The sequence below is a fragment of the Lactuca virosa genome, chromosome 9 (genome assembly GCF_052849685.1).
Source record: "Lactuca virosa cultivar CGN04683 chromosome 9, Lactuca_virosa_CGN04683_v6, whole genome shotgun sequence".
Taxonomy (NCBI): domain Eukaryota; kingdom Viridiplantae; phylum Streptophyta; class Magnoliopsida; order Asterales; family Asteraceae; genus Lactuca; species Lactuca virosa.
In genome coordinates this window covers 95,567,534-95,588,559 of record NC_136434.1, presented here as the reverse complement: position 1 = coordinate 95,588,559, position 21,026 = coordinate 95,567,534, and the positions used below count along the sequence as shown (strand labels likewise).

The following is a 21,026-nucleotide window of genomic DNA, read 5'->3' as shown; positions in this document are numbered from 1 at the left end:
ATCTTCATCGCCCCGGGATGAATGGAGAACCTAGACTTGTGCGCCTCCTCCATCAGAACCTGAAGCACTTCGCCCCAGTACGGAACCCATACCCTACGATGAAGAGTCAACAACCCACGACTATCATAATCAAAGGAAACCACCTGACCCACAATACGCTCACTCTTCTGGTGCTCTTCCTTCATAGCCTCGATCTGAGACTCACGAATCCGCTCCAATAGCGGAGTAATCATGGTCATCCTCAAACATATATCCCTGATCGGAGCCACGAACGCCTTGCGGCTGAGAGCATCGGCCACCACATTGGCCTTCCCTAGATGATATCTGATCTTATAATGATTGTAACATCCCCTTATAGCATGAATCATAATATTGTCCACTTTGGGCTCCCGGCGCGAAAACTTCCTAGGGGGTCACCCATCCCTGAATTGCTCTCGCCCAGGCACGCTTAACTGTAGAGTTCTTATAGGATCTGCTACCTTCACAGCTTTAAAACGCGTTTGGGGACATCCGATAAAATTAGAACGATACAGAGAAGATTAGCATGGCCCTTGCGCAAGGATGACACACACAAATTGAGAAATGGTTCAAATTTTAAAGGTGGGTTGCACCTGATCCTACATCGGCTCGGAAGGAGAACAAAACATTTCCTTATAAGGGGTGTGGATACCTTCCTTGTCACAGCGTGTTTTAAAGCCGTGAGGGCATAAGAATTTTGCAGTTAAGCGTGCCCAGACGAGAGAAATTTAGGGATAGGTGACCCCCTGAGAAGTTTTCGTGCCAGGAGCCTAAAGCGGACAATATTATGATACGTGCCAGATGGGGATGTTATAAATGGTATCAGAGCTAAAGCACGGGTCGATATGTTCGACGGGGACGTCGAACCTTATAATGGGGGTGAAGGTGGGTTGCACCTGATCCTACATCGGATTGGAAGCAGAACGAAACATTTTCTTATAAGGGGTGTGGATACCTTCCTTGTCATAATACATTTTAAAGTCGTGAGGGCAGTAGATCCCATAAGAACTCTGCAGTTAAGCATGCCCGGGCAAGAGTAATTCAGAGATGGGTGACCCCTGGGAAGTTTTTGCGTTGGAAGCCCAAAGCGGACAATATTATGATATGTGCTAGAGGGGGATGTTACAATGATAAACCTTCACCACATCCAACCATCGACGCTGCCTCATATTCATATTTGGCTGATCCATCAGATACCTCAGGTTCTTGTGATCCATGTAAATAATACAGCGAACCCCATAGAGGTAATGTCGCCAAATCTTGAGGGCGAAAACCACAACCCCCAGCTCCAAATCATGTGTCTGATAGTTCGCCTGATGAGGCTTCAGCTGCCTCGAAGCGTAAGCGATCACGCGACCCCTCTGCATCAAAACTACCCCCAAACCCGTGATCGAAGTATAACAATAAACCACAAAATCCTCAACACCCTCCGACAGGGTCAAAATCGGCGCCTCGCATAATCTCTGCCTCAGGGTCTCAAAAGTTGCCTGCTGCTCAGGCCCCCAGCGAAATGTGACCATCTTCTTTATTAACCGAGTCAAAGGAGCAACTATATTAGAGGAATCCTGGATGAATCTCTGATAGTAACCTGCTAAATCAAGGAAACTACGAATCTCAGATGGAGACCTCGGAACGTCCCACCATATCACGGCCTCGACCTTGTCTGGATCGACCACAATTCCATTCTGGTTAACAAGGTTCCCCAGAAACTGATGGGTTTTTAACATAACATACAATCCTATGTGTGCATGCAAACCTTATAAGATCAATGTCTTATCTAATTGAACATACAATATGAACAACAATTGATAAAACCTAGATATATGATAAATAATCGAAAAACACATAATAAGGGTTATGATACATAACTTTGATTGTTATGTAGTAATAAAAATCCAATAACCTTGAAGATCTTGAAGATTGAGGGAAAGTGTCACAAGTGTAACACCTCTAATGAATCACAAACACACTTAGAAAGAGGATGAGATATGAGAGGGAGGAGGAAGCTTCATTTTTCGGCTATAACTCTCTAGGGTTTCTAGTGGCCAAAAATTAACAAGGGTATGGGTCTTTATATAGTGAGGTGACTTAGAACCAAAGCTAGGGTTATAAGTAGGAAACCTTAATTGCTTTGCTTAAGGACCAAGCAAACCCTAAACCTTCCCTCCCTAAGCCCTTGGACTTTTAATTAATTCAATTAATCCTAAAATTAATTCCAATTAATTTTAGATCAACTATTAATTAAATAATATGATTTCTAATTAATATATTATTTCCATAATACATTAATAAATCATTCATTTCAATTTATTAATCAAATAACAAATTCTTCCACTTCATCAATAGGTCATCCTGTCTAGTTGCTAGTATGAAGGCACCCCAAAAAGACTGTTCTACTATCAATTTAAGTATAAACCAATTATAGTTATGGGCTTAGACACCTAATCCAACAGTCTCGCACTTGGATAAGTCAAATAATTATAGTTGCCAGTATAACTTCAAATTTTGATTAGAAAATTGTAGCTCTCAAAACCGTTGTCAAACTCTGACCTAGTCAGATCTGAGTCCTAAGATAATTGATCATATAATTCTCCGTTCTACAAGATATCATGTGCACAAAAGACATGGAACTGAGTCGATTTCATTGTCCAATACTTTGTTTCCTAATTTCCGATTTGTAATGACAAAGAACTACTAATCAAACACATCAATTTAGTCCTGATCGGGCCCGACACATAAGTCAACACCAAATCATCGAGGGGCCCAATATATCGCTTTTTCCCATTAGGGAAAAAGGAACATATAAACTTTGAATTATATGCTTGTATTATTTACTCATCAATCACGCACAACAATACATTTTATAGCATCAAGTTAATGATGCGTTTACGTATCATCAATGCACAACCAACTCGTAAACAACAACTCATATATCTCTGTTTAAAGATCATAAGATATTATTGTCTCAGAATTACTCGTGATAAATTCCATGAAGTAATTCTCTGAGTGTGGGTTAATCCAATACTTAAATTCTCCATTTCAAAAGTTCTCACGAATACTGCAGAAAACATTTGCTATGTCTAAACACTTAGACAATCTACAATCCAATTCATGATAGTCTTGATTCACTACTCACTTCCAAAAGTATGATCGATTGTGGATGTTTGAACAATCTAATTATTCGGGAAGTAAAACATGCAAAAATAAAACACAAAAATAAACAATTGACAAAAGATAGTAAACAATACCCATAAATAAATCTCCATTATTTATTCATCAAATGTCAAGTACATTTATTTTGTTACAAGTTTCTAAATATCTATCTAACTACTAAAACTAATATCATCCTTCAGACCAATGATCCTTGCATGTTGAACGTGCTTAACCCTACTCAGAACCTTTGTGAAGGGATCTGCAGGCTTCTCTTCTGATGATACCCTATTCACGACGAGGTGTCCTTTTTCTACTCTATTTCTGATAAAGTGGTATTTTCTGTCGATATGTCTTGATCTACCATGATCTCTTGGTTCCTTGGTTAAGGCAACCACTCCTTCATTATCACAAAAAATATCAATTAGCTCTTTTATGGCTGGCACAACTCCAAGGTCTCTGATGAAGTTCTTCAACCATATAGCCTCGTTCGATGCTTCGCTTGCAGCTATGTACTCTGATTCACATGTAGAATCAGCCACGGTCTCCTATTTGGAAGTTTTCCAAGTTACTGCTCCTCCATTCAGGGTAAATACCAAGCCAGATTGAGAACGAAAGTTGACCGCTATCCAATGAGCTTTACCTAGATTTCCTAGATATCGACTAACCATGCTCAAAGCAAAAGCCACATCAAGGCGAGTACATGTCATAGCATACATGATCGATCCAACGACGGAAGCATATGGAACTTGACTCGTTTCTGTTATCTTAGCATCATACTCGGACTATGAGTCTTACTCAGTTTGGTATTGCTCTGGATAGGCAACTCTCCTTTCTTAGAATTCTCCATTGTAAAACGTTTTAACACTTTATCCAAATATGTACTTTGAATAAGTCCAATTAGTCTTTTACTCCTATTTCTCAAAATCCTTATCCATAGGATATAGGCAGCCTCTCCCAGATCCTTCATAGCGAAACACTTTCCAAACCAAGACTTAACTTCTTGCAAAGTTGGAATGTCGTTTCCTATAAGGAGTATGTCATCAACATACAACACCAGGAAAAGTCAAACTCTTTAACTTTCTCGTCAAAGCAAAGATTCCATCTGCGAGAAGCTTGTTTCAATCCATAAATCGATTTCTCAAGCTTACACACTCTATTGGGGTAATTAGCATCCACAAAACCCTCTGGTTGATTCATGTAAACATCCTCAGCCAACTTTCCATTAAGTAAATCGGTTTTGACATCCATCTGCCAAATTTCATAGTCATGAAACGCAACTATAGCTAACATTACCCTAATAGATTTAATCTTAGCTACTGGTGAGAAGGTCTCATCATAGTCAACCCCTCGGGTTTGAGTAAAGCCCTTCGCAACCAGTCGAGCCTTGAAAGTGTGCACCTTTCCATCCATGGCAGTCTTATTTATGAAGATCCATTTGCACCCAATTGTCTTACGACCTGGTACATTTTCAACCAAATTCCAAACTTGATTGTCATACATGGACTTGATCTTTCTGTCCATTGCGTCTTTCCATTTGGCAGACTCAGGGCCCGCCATAGCTACCTTATAGTTAGAAGGTTCATCCAAATTTACTAGTGTACTATCACTGATAAATGTATCACCATTTGTAGTAATATGGAAACCATAAAACTCAGGTGGCATTCTAACTCTACTGGAACGTCTAAGAGGTAATGACTCGTCAATTGGTTCAACTGGAGTCTCTTCCTCCGGTTGAGCCATAGCAAGTTCAGAGACTCCTTCATCATTTGACTCTTGAATTTCTTCAATGTCAATTGGACTCCCACTGTCCTCTTTGGATATGAGCTCTCTCTCTCGAAAGACTCCCCTTCGTGATACGAAGACCACGTTTTCACTAGGTCTGTAGAACAAATATCCAAAAGACTTTTGTGGGTAGCCGAGGAAAATACATCTCTCACTTCAAGGTTCAAGCTTGTCGTGAGTCTCTCATCTAACGAAAGCTTCACAACCCCAAACCTTGATGTGTGCCAACGAGGGAACCCTACATGTCCACATCTCGTGAGGTGTTTTGGCAAACTTCTTTGTTGGGACAAGATTAAGAATGTAGGTGGCAATCTCTAAGGCATACCCCCAGAATGATATTGGAAGTGAAGCTCGACTCATCATGGAACGGACCATGTCCAACAAGGTTCGATTATTCCTCTCAGCCACACCATTAAGTTTTAATGTCCTAGGAGGTGTCAATTGTGAAACTATTCTATATTCCTTGAGGTTGTCGTGGAACTTGATACTAAGATACTCACCACCTCTATCAGATCTGAGCATCTTGATCTTCCTGCCCAATTGATTCTCGACTTCTTGTTTGAACTCTTTTAAACTTTTCAAAGGTTTCTGACTTATGCTTGATTAAGTAGATATAGCCATATCTGCTATAATCATCAGTAAAAGTCACATAGAATCAATTTTTATCCCTTGTGGTGGATATGAAGGGCCCACACACATCTGTGTGTATGAGATCCAAAAATCCTTCACCTCTTTCACAAGAACCAGTGAACGGCGATTTAGTCATCTTTCCAAGTAAACGAGACTCGCATGTATCATCTGACGTTAAGTTAAATGAATCCAACACTCTATCCTTTTGGAGTTGGGCAATGCGGTACTTGTTGACATGTCCAAGATGACAATGCCACAAGCATGTTTTGTCTAAACCATTAGATGAATCAATTTGAAGAACACTATTACCTAAACTGTGTACAACCACCAAAGTTTCATACACACCATCAGAAGGTAATGCTTCAAAATAAAATACACCATTTTTATAAGCATAAATAGATCCATTATCGTTATCAAAAGAATATCTAAAACCTTGTCTATATAAATCATGAAATAAAATGATGTTTCTAGTCATCTCTGACGAGTAGCACAATTGTTCAAATCTAAACATAACCCACTACTAAGCACTAATGAATAAACACCAATCTTGGTAACAGGTGACGATATCCTATTGCCCATGACCAGGTTCATTCTCCCATGCTCCACATCCTTACTTCTTTTTAGCCCCTACAAATGAGAACAAATGTGTAAATGACATCCTGTATCAAGGAACCAAGAATGAGAATATGATGAGTTTTTAGATAAGATAGTGTAAATACCTGTCGAGGTTGGTTTCACCTTGCCATCCTTTATGTCTTGAAATTATTTGGGGCAACTTCGTTTCCAATGCCCTTTCTCATGTCAATAGAAGCAAGTAGCCTCCATAGGATCAGAGGTCGGCGGAGCTTTAGAATTGGTCTTTCCTTTGGATCCATTACTTGAGGACCCAGTTTGAGACTTTCCCTTCCAATTCTGCTTAGGATGAGATTTCCTCTTCTTCCCCTTTCCTTGCCCTATGGCCAAGACAGGAGTAGTAGTAGTAGGAGTGGAGGCAATACCTTTTCCCTTCATTCCACTTTTAGCAGTTCACAACAGGTTCATAACTTGAGCCAATGTGGTCTCATGGTTTTTCAAATGATAAGTCATGATGAACTGATCATAACAACTCGACAATGAGTGTAATACTATATCAATAGCCAATTCATCATCAAAGTTCACATTGAGCTTCACCAGGTGTTCCACATATCTTTGCATTCTTTGCAAGTATCCACTGACAGACTCCCCGTCTTTCATTTTGCTGATGATGAGGGACTTTAATACTTCATACTTTTCCTAACAAGCTCGTTGGTGGTACTTTTCCACCAAGTCCTTGTTCATCTTATATGGCCAGTAATCCTCATAGAACCTTAGAAGCTCAGGAGTCATAGTAGCCACCATGATGCATGTCACTTTGGTAGCATCATTGTAGTGTCTCCTATACTCAACTTGTTCTTCAGGAGTAGCTATAGTTACATCAATCTCAAGGAGTTCCTTTCCGAGCACATACTCTTTGTCCTCGAAGCGTAGAGCCACCTTGATGTTTCACATCCAATCATTGTAATTGGTGCCATCAAAGGTATCCCTCAAGCAGATGTTTAAGAGTGAGAAGTTGTTGGAGGAGTTGTGCTTGGAGGAGGAACCAAAAGTATCATTAAGAGTTGACATCTGAAAAAGAAGAAGGAGAAATTTTAGTTAGATAAGAGGATTTCTAAATATAACACCCAAATGAAATATTAAGGCTAGGATCCAACTAGATATTTTGACAACATAGAAAAGGGATGTCGTAATCTATTTGCGAAATAAATATGAAGGTAGGTAAATGACGATTTACCAATTTCACCACGAAAACGAAATCTTAAATGAATTTGGTTTTATATGAAATTCTTAGATCTTTTGAGATTCATTGAACTATTCAATGGTTGGTTTAATCTCGATTATGCTCTTCCATTTGTGACTGGGATACCGAGGATCACAAACAAGATGTAAGGAACCATGCAAATTAGCTTCGTATTCTTGATGTCATTTATCATCTAATCAATGTGTCGGTTAGTGACACGCGCTCCATCAATCTATGATATTTTATGAGACACCAATTGCCACCCTTTATTAGTCCATATTAGTGTGCCGGTTAACCACGCATGCTCTACTAACGACTTTGAAAAAGTGCAATGTGCAATTTCATGGAATAACATCAATTTCACATTTTTCCTAAAGTAACTAAGATTGAGAATTTATGAAAAACATTTAGTTACTTTATTAATTTCATTATACTTATTAATGAAAATTAAGTGTCCTATCAAACCCGTTCGGCTAACGACCCTCCACCAATTAAGGGAGTGGTGGGTAAGAGTGGATACCCAATGACGGTCATTTTATAGGCCGCTTCCTTAAACTCCCATTATAGATCGGCTTTGTGAATGAGACGTACTAGCGGTTCGACTGACTTGTCTTATATATATATATATATATATATATATATATATATATATATATATATATATATATATATATATAGTAATATTAGACTTTTAATGTTACATATAATATAAGGGTGTATTTTTTAACTTTTCAAAAATATTAAGCTCATATTTTAAATTTTCAAAATTAATATCCAATTAATTAAATTAAAAATATTACCAATTATAAAATTTAGATAAGGATATAAAATCACAATTTAAAATATTCATATTTATACAATTAAACAATATTATAAAAGGTAATTATCCTAATCAATTTTAAAACATATCAAAAACCGAAATTTTTGGATCTGACAGCTTACAACGTCGTGGAAAGGCAAAAATCGTAGGCACCACGTCGTGGTGGCGGACCAGAAATCAGATTCTGAAAAACCTTTACTCTTTCAAGTTCATATCAGTATCAATTTAATAGAAAACTAAACCTATGCTCTGATACCACTGATGGGTTTTTAACATAACATACAATCCTATGTGTGCATGCAACGCTAATAAGATCTATGTCTTCTCTAATTGAACACACAATATGAACAACACTTGATAAACCCTATATATATGATAAAAAATCGAAAAACACATAATAAGGGTTATGATACATACCTTTGATTATTATGTAGTAATAACAATCCAATAATCTTGAGGATCTTGAAGCTTGAGAGCAATTGTCACAAGTGTAACACCTCTAATGAATCCCAAACACACTTAGCAAGAGGATGAGATATTAGAGGGAGGAGGAAGCTTCAATTTTCGGCTATAACTCTCTAGGGTTTCTAGTGGCCGAAAATTAACAAGGGTATGGGTCTTTATATATTGAGGCGACTTAGAAACAAAGCTAGGGTTATAAGCAGGAAACCCTAATTTCTTTACTTAAGGACCAAGCAAACCCTAAACCTTCTCTCCATAAGCCCATGGACTTTTAATTAATTCAATTAAACCCAAAATTAATTCCAATTAATTTCTGATTAAATATTAATTAAATAATATGATTTCTAATTAATATATTATTTCCATAATACATTAATAAATCATTCATTTCAATTTATTAATCAAATAATAAATTCTTCCTCTTCCTCAATAAGTCATCCTGTCTAGTTGCTAGTATGAAGGCAACCCAAAACGACTGTGCTACTATCAATTCAAGTATATACCAATTATAGTTATGGGCTTAGACACCTAATCCAACAGAAAGTACACCTTGCGCAACCAGAACTCACACTTGGAGAACTTTGCGAAAAGTCTCTCCCTCCTCAAAGTCTCCAACACCTCCCTCAAGTGCTCCTCGTGCTGCTCCTGGATCTTGGAATAGACCAAGATATCATCAATCAAAACAATCACAGACCAATCCAACATCGTCTTGCATACGCGGTTCATGAGATCCATGAACGCGGCTGGAGCATTGGTGAGCCTAAAAGGCATCATTACGAACTCGTAATGACCATAACGAGTCCGGAAGGTCGTCTTCTGCACATCCTCATCTCTAACCCTCATCTGATGATAAATCGAACCCAAATCAATCTTGGAAATCCAAGATGCACCCTGAAGCTGGTCGAACAGATCATCAATCCTCGGGAGTAGACAATGGTTCTTCATCGTTACCTTATTCACCTCCCGGTAGTCAATGCACGTACGATGAGACACATCCTTTTTCTTTACAAACAAGACCGGTGCTCCCCATGGGGAACTAATCGATCGAATGAATCCCTTGTCTAAGAGCTCCTGCAGCTGTGTTGACAACTCCTGCATATCCGAAGGAGCCAACCGATATGGTGCTTTGGCTATCAGAGTCGCACCTGGAACCATATAAATCCTGAACTCAACTTGCCTCTCTGGAGGCACCCCAGACAAATCCTTTGGAAACACATCCAGATACTCCCACACAATAGGCACATCATCCAAAGACCCCTTACCCTTATCCCGGGTATCTATAACATAGGCGACAAATCCGGAACAAACCTGTTGAATATACCATCTGACCCTCGCAGCTGAACACAAAATCGGCCCACACTAAGCTCTCTCTCCCTGAACCACTAACTCTCCCCCACTAGGGGTTCGAATCTGAACTAACTATTGCTCACAATCGACCACCGCCCGATTAGGGCTCAACCAATCCATGCCCTTGATAACCTTGTTCCCACGCAAAGGAATGGGAACCAAATCAATCAGATACTGCTCGCTGAACATCTGAAGAATACAACCCCCGATGAACCCTCGCTACCTGGACATATCGATCATCTACAATATTGACATCTAAAGGACAATCCAGCTCCCCCGGAGTTCCAACAAACATCTTTCTACGCACAAGCGATACAAAGGATCGGGTAGCCCCCGAATCAAACAATACCAAAGCAGAAATACCATTCACGAGGTACGATCCTAAAATAAAACATATGAATATAAGCAAGCAATTCAATATAAATAAAGATATAAGGAGAAGATACATACCTGGCACCACATCAGGTGTCGTGCGAGCCTCCTCGACCGTCAACTGAAAAGCCTTGCTCTTCACCACAGGTGCATCTGCCTTGCCCTGGCTACCGTCAATGATCCGTAGAGTCACAGGAGCGGGTGTTGACACCGGCCCTGCTGCAACCAAAATCGGACAATGGGCCTTCTTGTGGCCCCTCTGATTGCAATGAAAGTAAATCAGATCAGATCCTTGGGTGGTGGTGGTAGCAGTATAATCATTGCTAAAATGACCCATCTGGTCGCACTTGAATCAGCCTGAACCACCCACCCTGTATGGTCCCTCATGCATCTTGTCGCACTTCCCACGTCGACTTTGACCCTGCTGGCCTCTCGATCTCGAATCCCGAACCTTGGGCCTCTTGCCCGATCCCCCTAAAACCTGAGCCTGATATGGCTTCCTCTTCCTTTCCATCTCAATATCAATCTCTATCTCTGGCTCTCGCTATCAAATCCTCCAGCGTCTTGCAACTTGATCGGATCACAAACTATCAGATATCGCTCCTCAACATTTCGTGATACCTCACCTTCTTGATCTCCTCATCCACCACATATTGCAGAACCAAAAGCACCCTCTCCCGAAACATCGTGGTGATCTCAGCCACTGTCTCAGTAGTCTGGCGGAGATCCTGAAACTCTTGCGCCAATCGCTGCACCTCAATCACTAGTGCAAACTCAACCCTGAACCTAGTCACAAAATCATCCCATGATATGGACTCAATCGTCTCGCCTCCCAAGGCATGCCTTACCTCCTTCCTCCAGTCCCGAGCTCTGACTTTCAAAAGACAGGAAGAAAATCTGACCTTTGCCCTCATCGGGAAAACTACTAGTGCGGAAATGCGTTAGCAACATCTGCTAAACATCGCCTACTCGCTATCGGGTCCTTCTCCCTGTAGTAGTTTGGAGCCCCACATGCCCGGAACTCCCTGAAGGTCAATAAACGTGCCCCTATCAAGGCCACCATCTCTGAACAGAAAGGGCCCAGATGCTCCTTTAATAGCTCCACAATACCCTCCTTGATCGTACCGAAGATCACAGGAGTCTGCTCAAGTATGCAACGCGTAATCTCAGACGAAATGAACTCCTGCATCTGATCATCCAACTGCATGGCTCCAGAATCTGATCCTGAGCCCTCACCAGCACCAAAACTACCAACCGGTCTACCTCGAAGATTCACCATACTGACAATAGACCATATAAACCATCAGAATACGCATCAATATATATATATATATATATATATCGAGGGTTCTCATACTTTACAAGCTTCATGGTTTCATTGCAACTCTCCTTGACTCAAGTACCTATCCTCTGCTTCCTATCACTTTCAGTATATGATCAATATTAGTATTTAGCTGATGTTAGTGAGAACTCGTAAAAAGCACAAAGCAAGCAACATTTGAGCATTGAGTAATCAGAACAAAGCATAACCTAATCATGCCATCCTATCACTAATTGATCAGTATTAGCATGCAAATCCACAAGCTCATACAATAGGTATACAAAGGCATCTCTCCTAGCATTCTATCATGCAAATACTGAGCATATCCTTAGCCTTAACTAGCATGTGCTTCACAAATCAAATCATATCAAATAACATGTATGGGTATTTTCGGAAAACTTACTTGAGTTCGGTCGATTGCATGCACCACACCCTTTCTTATATTAGAAAACCCTTTTCTTTAAAAACATTTCCTTTTTGAAATTTTTTACCAAATCCTCAGTTTGAGTTCAGACACACCTGAGAGTATGTCCGAATCCTTGAAGCTAAGGCTCTGATACCAACTTGTAACGTCCCAAAAATAAGACCCAAAAATTTCATTTTCATATTTATAAAACAGTAATCCAAAACATTGTCATACAACCAAGATGGATCAAAGTGTATCACTACATCATAAAATATCAGAGTAAATCAAAAAATGTTGAATGATGTGGTGTGTGCTCTACAATCATCCCGGGCTCTTCCCTTTTCTAACTCGAAGTACCTGAAACATAAATTGAAATGTGTAAGCACAAAGCATAGTGAGTTCCCCAAAATACCACATACCATACATAATAAACACATACTAGTCCCCCACCTTTCATCGGGCCTCGCCCGACATCGGGTCCCACTTGGCATCGGGCCCCGCCCGACATCAAGCCCCAATAGGTATATAGATCTGTCAATCATCAAGCCCCGCCTAACATCGGGCCCCGCTCGGTACACATGTAAAAATATAAATATACAATCATACTAACACATGCGATATTCACAAAGACAATAGAATACAATACGGTCATCAGGCCTTGCCCGTCATCAAGCCCCGCTCGGTTAACATACTGATGTATACACATGCAAGAGTCACACATACATCTAGCATCCTAACATAATAAACCATGGGCCCGCATTGGTGCCTTCGACCCACTAAACACAGTGAGGAAACTCACCTCAAGCTGCTGAGTCTTTTAGATAAATCTCTGTTTGTTGGTCCGATAAAATCTTCGCGCTATCATCGTAAAATAACATCAAATTAATAATTGGATTCCCACCCATAACTTAGAGTCTAAACTTGGTTAAAAGACCATTTTACCCTTTACGTAACTTGGCCTAGCCCAATTCCAAAAATGGTCACCCAAAGACCAATTATGGCCCAATCTTCCAAATTGGGCCTAAATCCCTTCGTGGGCCTTCAACCAAAAGAACCCAATATAAAAGCATCAGCCCAAAAATAGAAAACTGATGTCCCAACAAGACCCTAATCTCCTAAAGTCCAAACATGGGCCCAAATCCGAAGTCCACCTGCTGAGTACGCCGGGCGTACTCAGCTTGTAAGCTTAGCGTACACCCTCTGGGGGTAGTACGCGGAGTGTACAAACTAGGTACGCCCAACGTACTACCCAGTTGGTCAACCCACTCCCTTAAGCACTTAATCCATTGAGACTTCAAGCAAAACTCTCAGATCTAATTCTATAATACCACTTATCATGTAAAGTTGGCAACTTTACACACATTCATGACTTAATGGGGCTCAAGAGCTGAAAAGAGCTTAACAAAGGTCTTAACACATGCATGGTCCAAGATACACCATAAAGCTTGCATTTTTATGAACAAAGGGTATCAAAAGAAGCCTAGATATAACACCAATACTTCTGGAGTTAGTGAAGAAGCTCATCAATCACTCCAAGGACTCAAAAAGCATAAAAATAACAACATAACTAGATCTAGAATCATGGATCATCAAGATGTGAGCTTTTTACCTCAACAAGCTTGAAAATGATGAGCTAACTCCAGATCTTCAAGCTCAAGACACTTATCCAAATGGTCCTCTTCTTCTTCCCCTTCACAAATCACCAACAAACACTCTTTGAGGATCAAAACTCACAAAAACACACTAGGGTTTTGATTTCTAGACAAAGGAAGGTGGAGGCTGGCTAAAAATAATCAAATAAGGCTATCATAAGGTTTAAATAGGGTGCAATACCTAAAAATTAGGGTTTCACTTATACACACATACGCCACGAACGTAGAACATACATGTATGGGATCCGCGATCAAGTTATCAGGCTAGTACGCTAAGTGTACCACCTTGTACGCCCCGCGTACTAGCTTAAGGACCAAAATGCAAAGTTTTTTATTAACAAGAGTTAAATGCGAAACTTACGAAAATCGAGTGTTACAACCCCATATTAGTCCGAAAATCAATTTGCATTGATGTTGCTAAAAAAGTGGATTTTACGGATGAAGAAATTATTGTCCATTTACATGGGCTTTTAGAATTGCGACCGATAATAGTAAACTTTAATTTAAAATTTTTGTTATACATATTTATTTTTATAGTACTATATTTAAATATTGTTGGATTTTTTTGTAGATTGTAAAACTAGATGTTGAGTTAGAAAAAAAAAGTCAAATAGTAAACCACCAAGGACACCTTTAAAATTAAGAAAGAAATCAAAGACGATGTTAAAGCTTAAGTTGAAATCAGATAGAACCCCAAAAGAAGGGGTCGAAACAAGTTTAAAGAAACCTATTATTTTAGACTAGTTTCCATTTTATAACTTTTGTTATGGATACATTTCTGCAAGTTGGTTTTATTTTTGGAACATTATTTAATACGTATTTTTGTATTTTTTAATTACAGTCTCCAACATCCAGTAACTCGAGTGATGATGATGATGTGTTTCCAATAGAATATGAAATATTACGTCTTGTAGATGTAACATCCCCCTCTGGCAAGTATATCAATATTTTCTGTTTTGGGCTCCCGGTGCGAAAACTTCCTAAGGGGTCACCCATCCCTAAATTTCTCTCGCCCGGGCACGCTTAACTGTAGAATTCTTATGGGATTTGTTGCCCTCACGGATTTAAAACGTGTTGTGTTAGGAAAGGTATCCACACCCCTTATAAGAAATGCTTAGTTCTCCTTCCCAGTCGATGTGGGATCAGGTGCAACCCACCTTCACCACCCCCCCCCCCCGATTATAGGGTTCGACGTCCTCATTGAACACATCGACCCATACCCCAACTCTGATACCATTTGAACTCTGCAGTTAAGCGTGCCCGGGCAAGAGCAATTTAGGGATGGGTGACCCCCTGGGAAGTTTTTGTGTCGGGAACCCAAAGCGGACAATAGTGTGATACATGCCAGAGTGGGATGTTACAATTGGTATTAGAGCCTTGGTTTGAGTGAATTGGAGGAACACTCGTGTGAATCCAGTCTCAAACTAAGGAAGAAGGTTTTAAAAATGATTTTCAAACTATTTTTAAAATAATCAAAGAGGATGTGATGTGTACGATCAGCCAGAGACAGTAAGTTGACCCCCAAGTTACCACACTGATATTTGATCTTGTGATATGTTAGAACAGCATGCTAGTGATAGGCTATGGATCGCCTAGGGTTCTTTTTTATATGGAATTGACATCATTACTGTAGTTGCTTAGTGTATGCATCATAGTTGTACATAACTAAGATTCTATAGCCTAAGAATGTTTGGTTTGGCCTTATTTCCTGTTCTTGTTTGACGAAGGGCTTAGGGTAGGATCAAGTATTCGAATGTCTATAGGATCCAGTGTTATGTATGACTAGCGTACACGAGTGCTGCAAGGTTGGTGGAAGTTTCATGAGTGGGTGCAGTATAGGGGGTCCGCACGAGGAATGATTAGCCACTCTTTAGAGGTTGAGGGAAGGAAGAAGGTGTATCCAAGATGCTGGGAGATGGAGATCGAGAATTTCGTATGAGGATCTGCCTGATTTTATTATGTCTTAGTGCCATTCGACTCCACTGCTCGAATGTTTCTTGTTTTGTGCTTTGTGGGACTCATGTTGATGTGAGCTGACCATCAAATGAATACACTAAGTTACATGTTATGAAGGTTAAATAACCTTAGAGCGAAGGATTCGGCCCTATTGCGCAACTCTCGTTTGAGTCTAACCATTGTAGGGTTGGGTCCTTTAGTCGAAAGATTATTTAAGTTTTGTTGTATGTAACAGTATTCATGAAGTGGTTGGCTGACATTGATTGGAGTTCTTTAGCAACTGATGGCAGTGGAGGTGGGGAATCCTAGGAGAGCCTAGGAAGTATTTTAGTGCGATTGTTTCGCTGTTGATCAGGAATCAGGAGTATTATTATGAGTAGGCCTTAGAGGACCCGGGATCATACTCGAGGAAAGTATGGATATGTGTGGAAGGTCGTATTAGGCCTGTACTACTGGAATCATAAGATCCATACTCGAATCAAAGAGAGTTTCGGGGATTCTAAGGGCTGGTCGGGGAAGATAACATGGTTGATCAGGCATGGGGATGGGTTTGGTAATTGTTTTGGGCCCCAGTGGCGATATCGGCTTGGGTTGAATGGTGCAGACCTGGATGAGTTTGTTGGTTTTGAGGTCCTGAGGGTTTTGCTCGAGGTCTTGCATTGAGTTGTGGGACTCAAGAAGGAAATGATTGTTATGATCGGCTGGGTGATTGCGGCTGGAAGTTGAGTTGTTGATTGGTGGATTAGATTGTTGCTATCTGTGGCAAGGATTATGCCCTTTTCAGTTTCCGAGTTCGGAGAAGAAGTGAGTAGCTGGTGATTTTCAGAGTTAGGATGCGAACCCTGCATGGGGTCTGTTGGTCACAGTGTTTGGCGACAGTATGTCAGCATGGGAGTGCGCAAGGGGATTGATGTAGTATGGATGTTTTGTGCTATGATCGAGAGTTTGTTTCCTTGGATATAGGAAAGTCAGGTAGCGGATTGTCGGTTGGGATTGCAAGCAAGGAGAGTACGTTTTCGATCGTAATTCGGTATTTTCTTATGCATTTGTGTGAAATCCTTAATGTTAAATTGGTCATGATTGGAAAATTTTAGAGGTCTTTAACAGAAATTCAGGATTCTCTTAGGATTTGTTTGATCCCTACTTGGAAGATCATCCTGTGTGTGTTATACATTCCAGGGTCAGGAATGGTTGTACCTAGTTGAGCTGGTTTAAGTTATGGTTTGGTTTCAACACTAGTAGGTGGTAGTTCGAACCCTAAGTGGGGGAGAACTAGGTATTCTTCCTGGAGGATCATTGGTCTGTTTGAGTTTGTGGTGTTGGTAGAATGGTTCATAGGGGTTGCGATGCGGGTATGCGGGATTTTGGTTTAAGACTTGGTCAAGTCAGGGTTATTGTGCAAGCGGTGTATTAGGTTATTGGGTTAGTTGTCAATGCAGTCTTGATCGTTGGTCTTTTCGCTTATCATTCTGTTGGATTAGGTGTCTAAGCCCATAACTATTTTGGTATGTACTTGACCCGATTATGAGCATGATCCTTTTGGGTTGCCTTCACCATAGCAACTGATAGGATGAATTATGGAGAAAGAGGATTAATTATGATTTATTAATATATTATATGAATAATATATTAAAATAGAAATCATATTGTTTAATTAATATTGATCAAGAATTAATTTAGAATTAATTATGTGGTCAAAAGAGATTAATTAAACTTGGGGGACTAATATTGTAATTATAAGATAATTGCATTGTGGGCTGAGGAACCCTTGGAAAGGGGTTAGACGAAATCCTTATGGATAGCCCATAAGATTTCGTCCAAAGGGAGATTCTGGAAGGATCTCGTGGGCTGCTTAGAGCCTAAGCAACCAGATAAGACCTTTGAGTGAAACCCTAATTCCTTAGCTATATAAGGATACCCCAGGCATCCTAAAATCGCCACTTGAAACCCTAGAGGGAACCCTGGACGATTTTGTGCCTCCTCCTCCTTCTCCTAAGTCATCTTGTTGCTAGTGGTGTTTGTGACTCCATTAGAGGTGCAACATTTGAGGCACTAAGCTTTCAAAGGTCAAGGATATTCAAGGAGAACTTGTTATTAATACATAACAAGAAAGGTAAGATCTAAACCCTAGTTTATATGTCAATGATTGTTATATGCTAGTTCATAGGATCATTTCTTTGGTATTCAATGTTGTTGTGTTCATAGTAGAAAACCTAGATCAAAGCAATTAGGGTTGCATGTACACCATAGGAATGATGTTATCCACATAACCCATCACATTCATTGGAGGTTCTTCGAATGTTCAAGTTGTGACAGTTGAAGTTCAATGGACGTGTCAGCCTATTATCAAGTTCAATATTATGTCCCTTTGGTATCTAGGTATGTTTACCCTCAATGGTGGTGTGGAATTTTAGTTCATAGCAGGCTCAGGTTTTGGTAGCATTCAGGATCACCTTGGAAGTCTTCTTGATCTAGTTACGTTGGTGGAATCTGTTCAGTCTCAAACAAGTATGGGATCTTCTTTCGACCAATCATGAGGATCTGGTTTCGTGAGCTATTATTAGGGGTTGGGTACCAAGGGTGGGTATCGGTTATGGAGTCCAGAATCATGAAGTTCATTGTGAATGTCTTTAATGATTTTCCAGGTGGGAGTAGACCTGATTTGATAAGGATTGGAGGCAAATGTGAAAATTCTTGGATTTCTCATCTTTACTCGTAGGAGCAGTGGTTATGAATGGGGTGTTAAGTAGTCAAGGGTTCATTTAAGGTTTTAAGTATAACTTATGGATTTGGAATTGGTTGAAATTTGTGATCGGTATTTTTTGAGTGCTTCATTCCGCGTGTTTGGTGGTGTTCTTAGTCAAAGCCAAGGGCTGGGTTCAATGAAAGGATGAATATCAGCTCAAGAATATGGGTTCTGAAGCTTAGATCTTATGGGTTCCCGGTCAAAGGAAGCATATTGATTGAGTTGATTCGGTCTTATAGTTGGGAAGTTGTAGGATATGCTGGTGTTACTCGTGCTTCTTTGTAGCAATTATATAGATGAGACTCGCATTGGGAGTCGTCATGATATTTTTGTATCAGATGTTTTCATCAGCAAGTTATGGTTAAGAAATTTGTATGCCATAGGTATCAGTTGGAAGGTTCAAGGTCAAAGGATGTTTTTCAGTTCTGATGGTAGTAGGAGGCCCCGTGAACATGGTTGGAATGGTTTTACCTGTGTGGAGGTCATGCAAGTTATGGACCTCGAATTTATAGCAGTAACGTTTGATGGGTTTGGAGCATAACAACATATCCTATGTGTGCATACAACCCTAAATTGATTGGATCTAAGTTTTCTCTAATTGAACATGCAAACTATGGACACAAAGAGGAAACCCTAGGTTCTATGTATAATAATCGAAATTCACACAATTGGAATCATAATACATACACTGATTGTTATATTGTAATAACAATCTAAAAGCTTATATATCTTGAACTTTGAGAACTTAGTGTCACAAGCGTCACACCTCTAATGGCTTACAAACACACAATGCAAGAAGATGACTGTGAGAAGCAAGAAGGAGGTTGAAATTTTAGTTTTCTTTTCCTAGGATAGAGTGGCCAAAATTACAGGGATGTTGCTCCTTAAATAGTTAGGTTGCTTAGCCCCAAAGCTAGGGTCTCAAGATGAAAACCCTAATTTCCAGCTTAGGCCCCAAGCAGCCCATGGATCCACCACCTTAACGCCTTGGACAAAATTCTAAGGGCCTCCCTTATAAATTTCAGCCAACCCCACTTAGAGTGATCCAAGAGCCCAAACCACAACTATTAATTAATTGCAAAACAGTCCCTGTACTTTTAATTAATTCTTTTAATCCTAAAATTAATTCCAAATTAATTTTTGATTAAATATTAATTAACAATATGATTTCTAATTAATATATTATTTCCATAACATATTAATAAATCATTTATTCAAATTTATTATTCCAAATAATAAATTCTTCCTCTTTCTCATCTAATCACCCTGTCTAGTTGCACGTGTGAAGCCAACCCAAAAGGACCATGCCACTGTCAATTCAAATACATACCAATTATGGTTATGGGTTTAGACACCTAATCCAACAGTCTTCCAGTTGGATATGTTTAATAACTATTGTTGCAAGTATGACTTCAAAAATTGACAAGCAATCGTAGCTGTCAAAGCCGCTGTCGAACTCTAACCTTGTCAGATATGTGTCCTTAGATAAGTGATAAAATATTCATCCGTTCTACAAGATATCGTATGGACATGAAACATTGATTATAATCAATCTCTCTGTCCAAGATTTGTTTCCCAATTTCTGATTTATGACGACTGATATCATACTACTAATAGAACACATCAATTCAGTCCAGGCTTGGCCAAGCGCTTTAAATGTCATCATCAAATCATCGAGGGGCCCACATATATCGCTTTTCCCGTTAGGGCAAAAGAAACGGATAAACTTCGACTTATATGCTTGCACTATTCACTCATCAAATCACGCACAACAATACGTTTTATAACATCAAGTTACTGATGTGTTTACGTATTATCAATGCACAACTGACTCGCAAACAACAACTCATATATCTCGGTTTCACGAATATAAGATATTATCGTCTCAAAATTACTCGTGATAAAATCCATGAAGTAATTCTTTGAGCGTGGGTTAATCCAATACTTAAATCCCCATTTCAAAAGTACTCATGAATATTGCAACAAACCATTGCTATGTCTAACCCCTTATACAATCTACAGTCTAATTCATGACAATCTTAATTCACTACTTACTTCCAAAAGTATGATCGACTGTGGATGTTTGAATAATCCAATTATTCGGGAAGTAAAACATGCGAAGTGAAACACAATAATAACCTAATTAACTATGGTCTCAAAACCATTGAATATAAATAAAACACTTATTATTTAATCACCATATTAATTACACTTTATTAATTGTATAATGTTTCGATTAATCAACTAAACACTTGAATTAAACATTAGTCATGCCATGTTATAAACATGCATACTATGTCTCTCTATGGTCCTTCCTTTGTGAATAGATCGATTGGACATTATTCAAGTGATGGTCATTTCACAATTTCAAATTCTTGTCACTACATGTAAGAATTCCAAATTTTTTTCATTTATGAATGTGTTAGAATTTCAACTTTATTGCAATGTCCTTTTGTGATAACGTGGCCTGAAAGTCACAAAGACTTTGCCAACGGTATTACAAAAGGTTCCATTGAAACTTTTTACTTAATTAAAACAATTTCAT

The 21,026-nt window shown here is 39.4% G+C and overlaps 1 non-coding gene across 1 annotated transcript; it reads left to right on the top strand.

The window, feature by feature from the left end:
* Positions 1–498: 498 nt before the first annotated feature.
* On the top strand, positions 499–597 carry LOC145141543 (U6 spliceosomal RNA). The gene has a single exon (XR_013722739.1). It is a non-coding gene; the product is annotated as a U6 spliceosomal RNA (small nuclear RNA).
* The last annotated feature ends 20,429 nt before the right edge of the window (positions 598–21,026 follow it).